At 39.9% G+C, this 14798-nt stretch overlaps 1 protein-coding gene across 1 annotated transcript in view; it reads right to left on the reverse strand.

The window, feature by feature from the left end:
• Positions 1-14798, reverse strand: part of SLC2A13 (solute carrier family 2 member 13) — a 312281-nt gene that overhangs the window by 137325 nt on the left and 160158 nt on the right. The window lies entirely within an intron of this gene.

The following is a 14798-nucleotide window of genomic DNA, read 5'->3' on the forward strand; positions in this document are numbered from 1 at the left end:
AGTCAAGTACGATAAGGACAGGAAACTAAAACTGATGCAGAAGAGAGGTACCGCCGTTTTCTTCCGTAGGTTTCCGGTCATTGATGGACAGATACTCTCTCTCAGGTGGTGCTGTCATAGGAGAAGGGGAAAAAAGGATAACATGTTTGCATGGATTTCCTCCGGGTTCCTCCAACATTCCAATGACATACTGATAGGGAATTTAGATTGTGAGCCCCATTGGGGACAGTGCCGATAATGTCTGTAAAGTGCTGTGGAATTTGTGGCACTATAGATAAGCGAGTAAAATAAATACATTTCTGATATCAAGAACGTATTTCTATTACTCGATGCTCAGACCTTCTGAGACCATCCAGTTGTGCTTAATAGTAATAATCAGAAATAATACTGGAAAAAAATTAAAAGAAACGTTCAGTAGCTGAGAAATCTATGACCCTGCACATTAGAAGAGATTACTTTTTAAAGTTATGATTACGGTTTAATTACAAACTTTTGCATAGTTACAGTTTAATTATGAACTTATGAATAATTAATCTCCTACCAACTTAACAGCATTGAGTGTTATAAAAGTAATATTACCCAGAGACTATAAATGTGCCAATCATTTCAAGTCTAACGGCAAGAAGCACACGCAGAAGACTATTGCCAGGTGAAGAGGAAAGAATAAGATCCTAATCAGCATCCTTTACAATTTCTACAAAACTTTACAAGCCACACTTCTGAAATAATGCCCATAGCAAACATGTAAGTGCATTGGTTTCTGCAATGATGTTATAGAAGGCTGTGATGTCGGCAATTGTGTGGTATGCTGCAGAAAGTAGGAAGGCCCGTCTGATGCAGATAAATGGGTGACACCAGACTGGCGGCCAACGTAGAGCACTACATGCGATTGGCTCCAACAAAATATTAGGTAGGAAATGGAAACTGGTGTTCTGCGCTGCTGGGGAGGATCCAAACCGAGATTCAGTGAGGCAGAGAGCGTGACAATACGGTGGATTATTTTCAACATGTTTCTAATTCATCCAAATTATTCATTAATATAAACAACAGAGAAGCCAGCATCGCAAAACACAAGTTTCCTTTTCCTACTTGAAATACCTTCCAACGTCCTGAAATCCTGAAAAAAAAAAAAAGTCTTTTAATTGTTGCTGATTGGCCCAGAGCTCTCCTTTAAACAGTAGCCATTGTTTTAATTTTTATTTCATAAACTAATAATACACATGAACATAAGCAACTTTGTAATATATCTTATCACATAAATCCGCTACTTTCTCTGCAAGAATCAATCATTATCAACATTCTCACTTCGGAGATAAAATCTGTATTCAGTGCAGACAGACTTTCCCATTATGGAGACAGAAGATTACGGCTACAATTCTATGTAGATAGAAGGGAGAGGAGGAGCTCCGCATCTAGCGCCTTCCTTCTATCTACATAGAATTGTATCAGTAGTCGCTGCCATCTCGGTAATGGGAACGTCTGTCTGCACTGAATACAGATTTAGCCCAAGAAGTGAGAATTTTGATAACGACTGATCAATCCTGGAAGAGAAAAGCAGATTTCTTGGATAAGATAAATTAGAAAATTGCTTATTTTCATGAGTATTATGGATTTATGAAATAAAAAAATAAAACGACGGTTACACAGTAACAGTGTGATATCTGCACTTACCAGTGTATCTAGTGCACCATTTCCTATTTCTTAGCATTATGTAAAGTAATCTTACTTGGATTAGCAGAGCTGCAACAGATAAAACAGCGATTTTATATAAACAGACACAAGAAATCCAGTAGCTGACGGACCACCCTGATAACTGAAAGCGAGCGGCTGCAAGGAGAATAAAACTTCATTTTCTCAAAGTGACTGCAGCCGCAGCAAACCAGCCTAACATGACAAGCACCATTTACCTGAGATTACTACCATATCTGTGAAGTGACAGGTTACCTTTAGTATGCCCTACAAATTAGTACTCACTGCCTTCTTTCCCATTCTTGAAAATCTAAAACAAATAGTAAAATAAAACTACAACATCTACTTACTGCTACAATATAAAATGTCCAAGCAGGGCAAATTACATGAATAGCTATTTAGCTGAAATGGAGGAAATGGGGCCTGAGAGTGCAGAAAAAGGAAAAAGAATTTAAGTCAGCTCTGCACTATTATTACTATTATTTCTGTTCAAGCCTCCAATTTTTTCAGCTATTTCTAGGCTCAAAAGCCTCCATTGAAAATATAGACACATAGCAAATTTGTAATGACCCTAACACCTCATTCACTTACTGTAGTAGCGGATTTTAGAAGTGGCGGTCACTCCCTACTTCCTGATGGGAAGAGTCAGGCTCTACCTGAGTTTTTATTCCTGTCCTGTACATACTTCTGTATAGTGTCTAATCTCGAGATCGGATATTCTTCAAGCACGTAATATGTTGGCACGTTACACTAGAGCACGACCATATGTACAGGGCCAAAGAGTAGCTATCTATGCTTTTGGGTATTGCTTCAGTGTTACCCAGCATGTGCAATTACTGGAAATAGTAGGTCAGAATGGAGGAAAAAGACACACGGGGGAAATTTAACAACTTCTACTATAAACCGAATATATATTCATTTACAGGTGATAGGAGATAGTCACTGCCGTCATTAGACACATCAATATGAGGATCAAGCTCAGCAGAAAATATGCTGTACATGTTAATGAAATGCACTGTTGCTACAGAATTGTTAATAGAGCCAACCGATGTCCCTTATGGCTTCTTTAATATTATGCCACGGATATATTTCACTACCAGTTGCTAGGATACACCACAAAGGGGATTCTGTGTTCACATGGACAGTGATGAACTAAACAGTGACATACTTTGCTTGAATTTGTTGAGAAGCAAGTTCTAACCATAATGTGAAAATTTTGTAAAAGAAGATTTATCGGATGTAATACAGCTACCATGGCTTGGGGACGCCATCTTCAAGGGGTTTCATTGAAAACAGAAAAGGTCACATACTTTACGCAATGAAATGTCTTCAGTTCTAGGCTTCCCACTATGCATTCTCTATGTTCATGGTAGTGAAATTTACAGAAAAATAAACATTTGCAAAAACTGAACTGTGCCCCCCCCCAAAAAAAAATAAATAAAAATAAATATGTGTTTACTATTTTTGCCACATGCCTGAAATGCACATACATCAGTGTACGTACACACACACACACACACACACACACACACACACACACACACACACACACAGCAATAACCAGGGCTGTGGAGTCAGTAAGCTAAACAGCAGATTCCTCAGTTTCCCTGACTCAGACCCCACAGCACTGCCCCCTACTGAGCATGTACATAAAGTGCAGCACAGATTCATCCCCCCCACTGAACATGTCAATAAAGTGCAGCACAGATTCATCCCCCCTACTGAGCATGTACATAAAGTGCAGCACAGATTCATCCCCCCTACTGAGCATGTACATAAAGTGCAGCACAGATTCATCCCCCCCGCTGAGCATGTCAATAAAGTGCAGCACAGATTCATCCCCCCTACTGAGCATGTACATAAAGTGCAGCACAAATTCATCTCAGCTATGGGTACCGTCACACAGTGCAATTTTGATCGCTACGACGGCACGATTCGTGACGTTCGAGCGATATATTTACGATATCGCAGTGTCTGACACGCTCCTGCGATCAGGGACCCCGCTGAGAATCGTACGTCGTAGCAGATCGTTTGAAACTTTCTTTCGTCGTCTAGTGTCCCGCTGTGGCGGCATGATCGCATGGTGTAACATATATCGTATACGATGTGCGCATAGTAACCAACGGCTTCTACATCGCACATACGTCATGAAATTATCGCTCTAGCGTCGTACATTGCTAAGTGTGACAGCAGTCTACGACGCTGGAGCGATATTGTTACGATGCTGGAGCGTCACGAATCGTGCCGTCGTAGCGATCAAAATTGCACTGTGTGACGGTACCCTAAGAGCCCAGATCCTTAGATCAGGAACAGAACAGACATTTATATGACATTTCGTCACTTTCCCTAATTATTATGAAAAACATTTACAGCACATCCTGCATTGTACTACTGTACCCAATGTATTATATGTTTTAGAGGTCAGAGTTGGTCCATTTTAAACCGACTGACTCCACCGAAATAGACACCGCCTACATGTCTCCAAAGTACTGGCAATAATGCCTGTGCAAGTGTGAGTGACATATCTGAAAGTTGATTTATGCTTTTAGAAAAGTCACATGGGTATTATTATGCATGAGACCAGAGCTGATTTCGTCATGAGAGCGGTGATCTAAAGAGTCTCTCGGGGGTGGCACAGTACTCCTACGGGATTTGTGCCATCCCCTGAGAGACACCACTCAGCCTCAGAATGTGTAAATTTGCACAGTTTCACCATATTTGACAGCTGTGACACTATGTTCTGTGCTGGTGTGGTAGGGAAATCACAAAATAAAACAGCCCTAAAAATATCTATAATAGAGTAATATTAAAAATTATTATTTCTAGATAAACTTATAAAATTAGTTACCAACAGCAATCAACAGTATTGATACAAGGGTACAGATCTTGAATTCAGCCAGGAATCACTGATAGTGGTACACAGTCCTACTATGACCCTAGTTGGTTCCTATTAGGCTGTACCTTCCTGGCAGTGGAGGTTGGCACCCTAATTTCGACATGGCGCCCCCACTCCGCGTCGACTGTCCCTTCTGACCCTAAAGGCCCTATCAACTACCCACGCCCAAGTCCCAACACCATGCACACAAAAAAAAACTTGATCTAGCTAAATAATGTATCATGAATTGACTACCACAAAATAGAAGTGATAATACATCTCAGCAAAGCAAAAAATACTAGAGGGAAAACAAGGTAAGCGTCCACTATTTTTCTTAGACTTATAATCCAATAATTCAGGGAGCAGTGATAGTCAACAAAAGCTATCAAAGGCATTTAGGAGGGACAACTATACTCCCAGAGAGATGATTTTTGGAAAAACAAAGTGCTCTTTGTGCTTATGAACTATATAAATTCTAAACTATATAAATTCTAATGCCTCATTGGCTACGTAATCAATTCACGATGATACTGGGACAAATTATTTCACGCTATTCAGATAAGTAACTTACTATGGTTCCTGTAGCATGCTATTGTTCATTTTTATTGCAATATTTATTATGATATTTGCGCTATGGCAACATACTGTGCTGTGGTCATGTGAAACTGCATATATATTATGTTTCTCTTTTTTGCTTGCTACAGACCTGTAACTTGGTCACTGCGAATTGACCACGTAGCCAACTGAGGCATTAGAATTTATATAGTTCATAAGCACAAAGAGCACTTTATCTTTTTCCAAAAATCATCTCTCTGGGGGTATAGTTGTCCCTCCTATATGCCTTTGATAGCTTTTGTTGACTATGACTACTCCCTGAATTATTGGAGTATAAGTCTAAGAAAAATAGTGGACGCTTACTTTCAGTTTTCCCTCTAGTATTTTTTGCTTAGCTGAGGTATATTATCACTTCCAATTTGTGGTAGTCAATTCGTGATACATTATTTAGCTAGATCAAGTTTTTTTTGTGTGCATGGTGTTGGGACTTGGGTTGGGTAGTTCATAGGGCCTTTAGGGTCAGAAGGGACAGTCGACGCGGAGTGGGGGCACCAAGTCGAAATTAGGGTGCCAACCTCCACTGCCAGGAAGGTACAGCCTAATAGGAAACAACTAGAGTCATAGTAGGACTGTGTACCACTATCAGTGATTCCTGGCTGAATTCAAGATCAATACCCAGCCCTAGTGTTTTGGTGTTGGTAAATAATTTAATAAGTTTATCTAGAAATAATAATTTTCAATATTACTCTATTAAAGATATTTTTAGGGCTGTTTTCTTTTGTGGTTTAACAGATTGAGTATATCCCTTTTCTAATTTATTGTGGTTTTCCTGGTAGGGAAATCACATGGTCCTGCATGCTCGGTATTCATGTTGCTGCTCCTCCTGCCCTCTAGTCCTCCTCTCCAAAGACAGTGGGGGAAGTCAGACTGAGGTTCAATATTTTTGCACCTTATGGAGGTGCTTTACATCAGGATTCAGGCATAATCACCTGAATGAATTGGGTTTTTACCCATTTTATATAGACATGTTCCAGAACTACATTGACACCAATGCATTAAAGTGGATCTGTCATCAGATTTTACAGAACAAACTGCACACATTATTAACCTCTTTACAACGTTGGATGCATAGGCATGTCCAAGGCAGTCTCCCAACATTTGACATGGGCTCTGGTGCGGAGACCGCATCTTTCCCTGCACATCACAGCTAATCTGATTAGCTGTCGTGTGCCTATAACAGCTTTAGGGTGGATCCTCGATGCACCCACGACTGTTAAGTTAAATGCCGCTTTTGATCTCAGTCAGTGGCATTTAACTCACTCAAGCCGAAAAAGCGTAATAAAATAAGCCTATCATTGTCCCTGTCTTATGATCGCAGGGCGCCAATGGATTGTCATGGCAGCGGGGATCTACAGAAGACTCCCGAGTCTGTCATTGTAAATCTATGAACATCAGCTCGTGGCCAGTGTTCATAGGATCGTGATTTTTGCTCCACATAGCTGGAGCCCTGCTATATGTAGCACAAGCGATCAGACAATCACAGCTTCAAGTCTCCAAAGGGGTCTATTGATGCAAGTAAAAAATAAGAAAAACAGAAAAAGGGTTTAAAAAAAAAAATATATAAACAAAACAACAAAAGTTAAAATCACCCATTTTTCCCCCATTCAAAATAAAATAATTTAAAAAATAGATATATTTGGTATCACTGCATTCAGAAATATCTGATCAAAATATAAAGTAAATTAATTTGAACGTTAAATGACGTCACAAGAAAAAAATCAAAACACCAGAATTATGTTTTATTGGTTGGCGCAACATTGCAATAAAATGCAAAAACAGGCAATCAAAACACTGTATCTACCCTAAAAGGGTATCGATAAAAATTTCACCTCGGCTTGCAAAAATAAGCCCTCAACCAAAACAAGATTACGAAAAATGGAGATGCTACAGGTTTCGGAAAATGACATTTTTTTTTTCCTTACAAACTTTAGATTTTTTTTCACCACTTAAATAAAAAAAGAACCTATGCATGTGTGGTATCTGCGTAGAAATCAATACGCCAACAAATTATGCACTAGAAGAGTTCATCTATTTCACCTCATTTTACATTCATGGAGTCTTAACTGAATGAACAATAAGTCTTGAATGTCGTGAATGAGATTTTTCTATTGACAAATCTAATAACAAATGGTGTGTTGCAGTAATGTGAACTTTGTCCGTTCTGAATGTCAGACTTTTCCTTCAAAAGCATGTTTATAGTTCCATGAAGTAAATTTAAAAAAAAAAAAAATCACAAAGGATATAATGCTTCAGGCTATGTGCACACGTTGCGGATTAGCCTTAGGAATTTCTGGTGCGGATTCTGTCTCTCCAGGCAGAAAACGCACCTGCGGATTTGTCATGTTTTTTGTGCGGATCCGCAACTTTGTGTGTTTTTGCTGCGTTTTTTTGCGGATTTGCTGCGTTTTTTACCCCTGCGGATTTCTACAATGGAATGGATACAAAAACGCTGCGGATTCGCAAAAAAGAAGTGACATGCTACTTCTTTTAAACCGTAGCGTTTCCGCAGCGGATTTTCCACAAAGTGTGCACACCATTTTTTTTTTCTCATTGATTTAAATTGTACTGTAAATCAATTGTGGATCAGCAGCGTTTCTGCACCTCAAAAAATCCGCAGCGTGTGCACATAGCATTATAAAAGACGTAGAAGGGAAGGCTGCGAGGAGAAATACACCCCCATGCTAGTGCCCTTTGAGAGGTCCCGCAACCCAAACATTTATTAACCATCATGTGGATGGGTGATATATTTGATAGGAAACCCCCTTAAGGCCATGGCTGCAAAATAACATGTACCCTGAAGCATACAATTTGTAATATTCCCTATGGGGGCATAAACAAATCCTAGCAACATACTGCCTAAATAAATAATTAATTTTGTCATTTAATGTTATCTGATCTTTGAACAAATTTAAAGTTGGCTATTAAATGTGTTTATTAAGCCAATAATAGTAGGCTACTACACACTTTGATCACAATTTTTCATCCATTTGTAAAGAAAAAATCCAAGTTCAAGAGAGAATTATTATGGAAACCTTTCTGACTTACATCCTAATTGCTGATTAAAATAATTATACAAATGTGGAAGGGTGAATTAAGCCTAATGGAAGTGAGGTATATGTGCCCACATTATGGAAGCCAACAACCAACAATACGTGGCATACATACTAAGAGTTGGCAACTAACTGTTAATTCAATGATTGGGATATTTGTCCTGTGTCTGAAATTATTAAAATTGTGTTTGTTATGTTTTTATTAGCTCAGTTTGTGCCAGTTATTGACACGAACGATTAGAATTTTAAAGTTCAAACTAAATGCTGAGGTTTTCATATATCGCTATTAGTGGTGAGCGAGTGTACTCGTTGCTCGGGTGACCTCCGAGTATTTGTTATTGCTCAGAGATATAGTTTTCATTGCCTCAGTTGCATGATTTACGGCTTCCAGATACGCTGAATACATGTGGGAATTCCCTAACAAACAGGCATTCCTCACATGTATACAGCGTATCTGGAAGCCGTAAATCATGCAACTGAGGCGATGAAAACTATATCTCTGAGCAATAACAAATACTCGGAGGTGACCCAAGCGTGCTCGGGAAATCTCGAGTAACGAGTATATTTGATCACTAATCGCTATATTTTTATATTCGGTGGGGAAAATAAGTATTTGATACAACGCTGATTTTTTAAGTTTTTCCACCTAGAAAGAATGGAGAAGTCTGTGATTTTTATCGTAGGTACACCAACTATGAGACAGAATCTAAAACTTAAAACCAGAAAAGCACATTGTATGATTTTAAAATAAATAAATGTCATTTATTGCATGAAATAAGTATTTAATCACCTACCAACCAGCAAGAAGTCGTTTTTTCTTTAATCCCTTCATGACCATCAGTTGTCATGTGCCCTTAACAGCCGCGGGTGGGATCCCGATCCACCCGCTGCTGTTAACATGTCAATCTCAGTCAATGGTATTTAACATGGCCGCGCCGTAAGCATGTCACTAATGCCACCCATCAGCGCCCATGTCACATGACCGCAGGGCGCCAATGGGTTGGCATGACAACTCGGGGTTTGCAGAAGACCGCCATGGTTGTCATTGGCGATCTGTTATGAGTGCCATCCTGTGGCCGGCACTCATAGCAGATGATCATTTTAGCTACACATAAGCAGGAGACTATTGAAGCAAGCAAAAAGTAAAAAAAAAAAAAAAGTTTTAAAATATATAAAAAAAAAAAAAAAAAACACACGTATTTGGTATGGCCGAACTAAAATCAAAATATATATAAAAACAAAAAACGATTGGTAAACGGCATAATGAGAAAAAAAATTTAAAAAGCCAGGATTACGTTTTTTGCTTGCTGCAACACTGCAATAAAATGCAATATCAGGTGATCAAAAGATCGTATCTACCCCAAAATGGTATCAATAAAAATGTCAGCTTGGTGCGCAAAAAAAAACGCCATGGTCATTAAGGAGTTAAGAAGCCCTCCTACTCTGTACTCATTACTTGTATTAATTTTGCCTGTTTTAACTAGCTACCTGTATAAGAGACAACTGTCCACGCACAATCAAACTCCAACCTCTCCACCATGGTCAAGACCAAAGAGCTGTCTAAAATACATTTGTAGACCTGCAGAAGGCTGGGATGGGCTACAGGAAAATATACAATACGCACTCAAAGACCCCTCACATAAATAATCAGAGGGATCACATGAATGTATAGTTCAAAATATAAAACAATTCTTTATTGAAACATATAATTAAAACACTTTTTTCCCACTATACAGTAGGTCATAAAATTGAGAATACCTCCGATCTACAAAATAGCAGGTCTTATGCCCTCATGTGAACAAAATACCTATAAAAGCCTATTGTTGGTCAACCTAAACATCAAAATGACCTAAACAATGGCACAATAGTTGTGGTAACTGTAAAGTATCTGTAAGTAACAATAATATAAAGAGTGTAACACATATAAATATAGCGCTCTGTGATTGCAATAAATTACACAGTAAGAAACATATCTGTAAATATCATTTATGCATTTATATTAATACTCAAACTGCGTAACACCAATCCATGCAGGTAACCGGTACTACAAATGTACCAAACAATACATCACTACTAAAATTGCATATTTCCCATTTTGCACAATGTGCTAATTGAATGTCTAAATGCAGAGAGGAACGTTGTGCCTACACCAATACTAAGCCAATAGTGCAAATTATGTCAGGTGTTGTAATTACCACCGTTACCACTGCCCAATGAGCATAGATGTAATGAAGCGCTATATATATGCCACGTACTCAACCGCTACTCTAATGCGATGTATTTGCCTCTAAGTAATTAATATGGAGATAAAGACTACCACTGTTACACTCCATGGTGATAAATCAATTATACCACACAAAGAAAGCTGGAAATATATTTACCATGTGTCACGGAGCACAGGACCTGCTCGCCCGACGCGCGTTTCGATAGAATATCTTCTTCTAAGGGCCCTAGAAGAAGATATTCTATCGAAACGCGCGTCGGGCGAGCAGGTCCTGTGCTCCGTGACACATGGTAAATATATTTCCAGCTTTCTTTGTGTGGTATAATTGATTTATCACCATGGAGTGTAACAGTGGTAGTCTTTATCTCCATATTAATTACTTAGAGGCAAATACATCGCATTAGAGTAGCGGTTGAGTACGTGGCATATATATAGCGCTTCATTACATCTATGCTCATTGGGCAGTGGTAACGGTGGTAATTACAACACCTGACATAATTTGCACTATTGGCTTAGTATTGGTGTAGGCACAACGTTCCTCTCTGCATTTAGACATTCAATTAGCACATTGTGCAAAATGGGAAATATGCAATTTTAGTAGTGATGTATTGTTTGGTACATTTGTAGTACCGGTTACCTGCATGGATTGGTGTTACGCAGTTTGAGTATTAATATAAATGCATAAATGATATTTACAGATATGTTTCTTACTGTGTAATTTATTGCAATCACAGAGCGCTATATTTATATGTGTTACACTCTTTATATTATTGTTACTTACAGATACTTTACAGTTACCACAACTATTGTGCCATTGTTTAGGTCATTTTGATGTTTAGGTTGACCAACAATAGGCTTTTATAGGTATTTTGTTCACATGAGGGCATAAGACCTGCTATTTTGTAGATCGGAGGTATTCTCAATTTTATGACCTACTGTATAGTGGGAAAAAAGTGTTTTAATTATATGTTTCAATAAAGAATTGTTTTATATTTTGAACTATACATTCATGTGATCCCTCTGATTATTTATGTGAGGGGTCTTTGAGTGCGTATGAATTATTGAATGTGTTCTTGTACATGGATTATGGACTAATATGTATGCTCAGGAAAATATACAAGCAGCTTGGTGAGAAGGCAACAACTGTTGGTACAATTATTAGAAAATAGATACACAAGATAACTGTCAATCTTCCTTGGTCTCGAGATCCATGCAAGATCAGGAATCAGCCCAGAAATACATGGGAGGGACATGGTCAATGACCTGGGACTACAGTCTCAAACATTACCGTTGGTAACGCACTATGGGGTCAAGGATTAAAATCTTGCAAGCCACGCTGTTCACATCAGCACATGTCCAGGTCCGTTCGAAGTTCGCCAGTGACCATCTGGATGATCCAGAGGAGGCATGGGAGAAGGTTATGTGGTCATATAATATCAAAGCAGAACTTTTTGGTATCAACTCCACTCGCCGTGTTTGGAGAAAGAAGGATGAGTGCAACCCCAAGAACACTGTCCGAACTGTGAAGCATGGTGGGGGAAAATATCATACTTTAGTGGTGCCTTTCTGCAAAGGAGACCGGACGACTGGAACATACTGAAGAGAGGATGGATGGGGTCATGTATAGCGACATTTTGGGCAACAAACTCCTTCCCTCAGTAAGAGCATTGAAGATAGATTGTGGCTGGGTCATCCAGCATGACAATAACCTGAAACACAAAGCCAGGGCAACTAAAGACTTGCTCTGTAAGAAGCATTTCAAGCTCCTGAGTGGCCTAGCCAGTCTCCAGACCTGAATCCAATAGAAAATCTTTGGAGGGAGCTAAAACTCAATGTTGCCCAGCGACAGCACCGAAACTTGAAAGATCTGGAGAAGATCTGCATGGAGGAGTGGGCCAAACTCCCTCCAGCAGTGTGTACAGACTTTGTCACATGAAGAGACAAGACGGGATTTCTGTTGTTGGGTGGTGGTCAGGGCCCTCCAAACTGTACATTAATGGACTATCCTTAGGATAGTCCATTGGTATTCTAGTGTTGGGTAACCTGCATTTTAGGCACAACAATTTACTACACTGCTTTGCCAAAACTTGATTAGTTGGTCCTGTGTGCTATTCGTAGCTCCGTAGCTTTGCAGCTTTGCCAAAACAGGATTAGTTGGTCCTGTGTGCTATTCGTAGCTCCGTAGCTTTGCAGCTGGTCACGTGTACACATCACGTGACTGTGACATCACACAAGGTCCTGCACCTTCTCGGCTTCAGCTCTATACACGCGGCCGCCACTGCCTGTGCATGGCAGTTACCAAGCTCTGGGGGAGCACGCTAGTCACCGGCCGGGACAGCGTCTCCTATACTACTATTTGCTCTGCAACATATTGGATATTTTCGGAACAGAGATTCAGAGAAGGCTTCAGATACCAACCTTTCAGCACATGAGTGAAGGACCTTTCCGCATGTCAGCACTGGACACAGATTTCCTTTTCTTTGATATTAAGGTAAACACATTTTGTTAATCACAGTCCTGTATGGGGAACCTTGTTTATGACATTTCCCAGTATTTTAACTATTTATGGCTTCATATAGGTGAACTTAGCGCAAATATCACATATAGTTTTCTGTGATTAACCACTTCTGGGACGATTGGGAGTGATTTCGTCCATATATTTGCTGCTTATTCACCTGGAGCAACTAAGCAGCGACGTATGGTTCATTTTTAGACTTGTTTTTATAATGGCTTGCAAAAGTATTCACCCCCTTGGCTTTTTACCTATTTTGTTACATTAAAACCAGTGTTTAAATATTTTTGTAATCTGATTTGTGTGTGATGCATCAGCACTAAATAGTTTGTGAAGTGAGAAAATACTGTTCAAAAGTTTGGAGCATTACTATTGTTGGTTCCATTAAACTCTCAAAATGGCCAGAAAAAAAGAACTTTCATTTGAAACTCGACAGTCTATTCTTGTTCTTAGAAATAAAGGCTATTCCATTTGAGAAATTGTCAAGAAACTGAAGATTTCCTACAATGGTGTGTACTACTCCCTTCAGAGGAGAGCACAAACAGGCTCTAACCAGAGTAGAAAGAGAAGTGGGAGGTCCCGCTGCACAACTGAGCAACAAGACAAGTACAATAGACTGTAGTTTGCAAAATCGACGCCTCGCAGATCCTCAACTGGCAGCTTCATTATATAGTACACACAAAACACCAGTGTCAACATCTACAGTGAAGATGCGACTCTGGGATGCTGGCCTTCAGGGCAGAGTGGCAAAGAAAAAGCCATATCCAAGACTGGCTAATAAAAGGAAAAGATTAATATGGGCAAAAGAACACAGACATTGGACAGAGGAAGATTGGAAAAAAGTGTTATGGACAGACAAATCCAAGTTTGAGGTGTTTGGATCACACAGAAGAACATTTGTGAGACGCAGAACAACTGAAATAGGGATTTTTGGTTACTCACCGTAAAATCCTTTTCTCCAAGACGCTCATTGGGGGACACAGGACTGTGGGGTATATGCTTCTGCCGCCAGGAGGCTGACACTAAGTAAACTTGAAAAAAAAAAAAAAAAAAAAAAGTTAGATTCTCCTCCATCGTATACACCCTGACACTGGCTACCAGAGACTCCAGTTTGGTGCAAAAAGCAGTAGGAGAGCAAAAAACACAAAAAATAATATAACAGCATAAGTACAGAAACTTTATGTCTAGAAAAGATCCTACTGACTAATGTAATCAGATATAACCAAAGCAGCCATAAGGCTACCAGGGAGGGAGCTGTGTCCCCCAATGAGCGTCTTGGAGAAAAGGATTTTACGGTGAGTAACCAAAAATCCCTATTTCTCCTTCGCCTCATTGGGGGACACAGGACTGTGGGATGTCCTAAAGCAGTCCCTGGGTGGGAAAAATCACTCACCAGAAAAAGACAGTCAGATAATGTTTGTCTATAAATGCGCCACTGCCGCTTGAAGAATTCTTCTACCCAGACTTGCGTCTGCAGAGGTCTGGGAATGGACATTATAATGCTTGACAAACGTATGCAGACTAGACCAGGTCGCAGCCTTGCAAACCTGTTCTGCTGAGGCCTGGTGCCGAACGGCCCAGGAAGCCCCCACTGCTCTAGTCGAATGAGCCTTGATTCCGGCCGGAACCGTCATGCCCATGGAGCGATAAGCCTCCTGAATGGTCGCCCTTATCCATCTGGCCAGGGTAGATTTTGAAGCTGCGCATCCCTTCCTGCGACCCTGCGGAAGGACAAACAGAGCATCCGTCTGGCGAAAGGGGGCCGTACGGGAAACGTACCTCCTCAGAGCCCTCACCAGATCCAACGTATGGAGAGCTTTTTCAACACGGTGC

Source organism: Ranitomeya imitator, chromosome 4 (genome assembly GCF_032444005.1).
Source record: "Ranitomeya imitator isolate aRanImi1 chromosome 4, aRanImi1.pri, whole genome shotgun sequence".
Classification (NCBI taxonomy): Eukaryota; Metazoa; Chordata; class Amphibia; order Anura; family Dendrobatidae; genus Ranitomeya; species Ranitomeya imitator.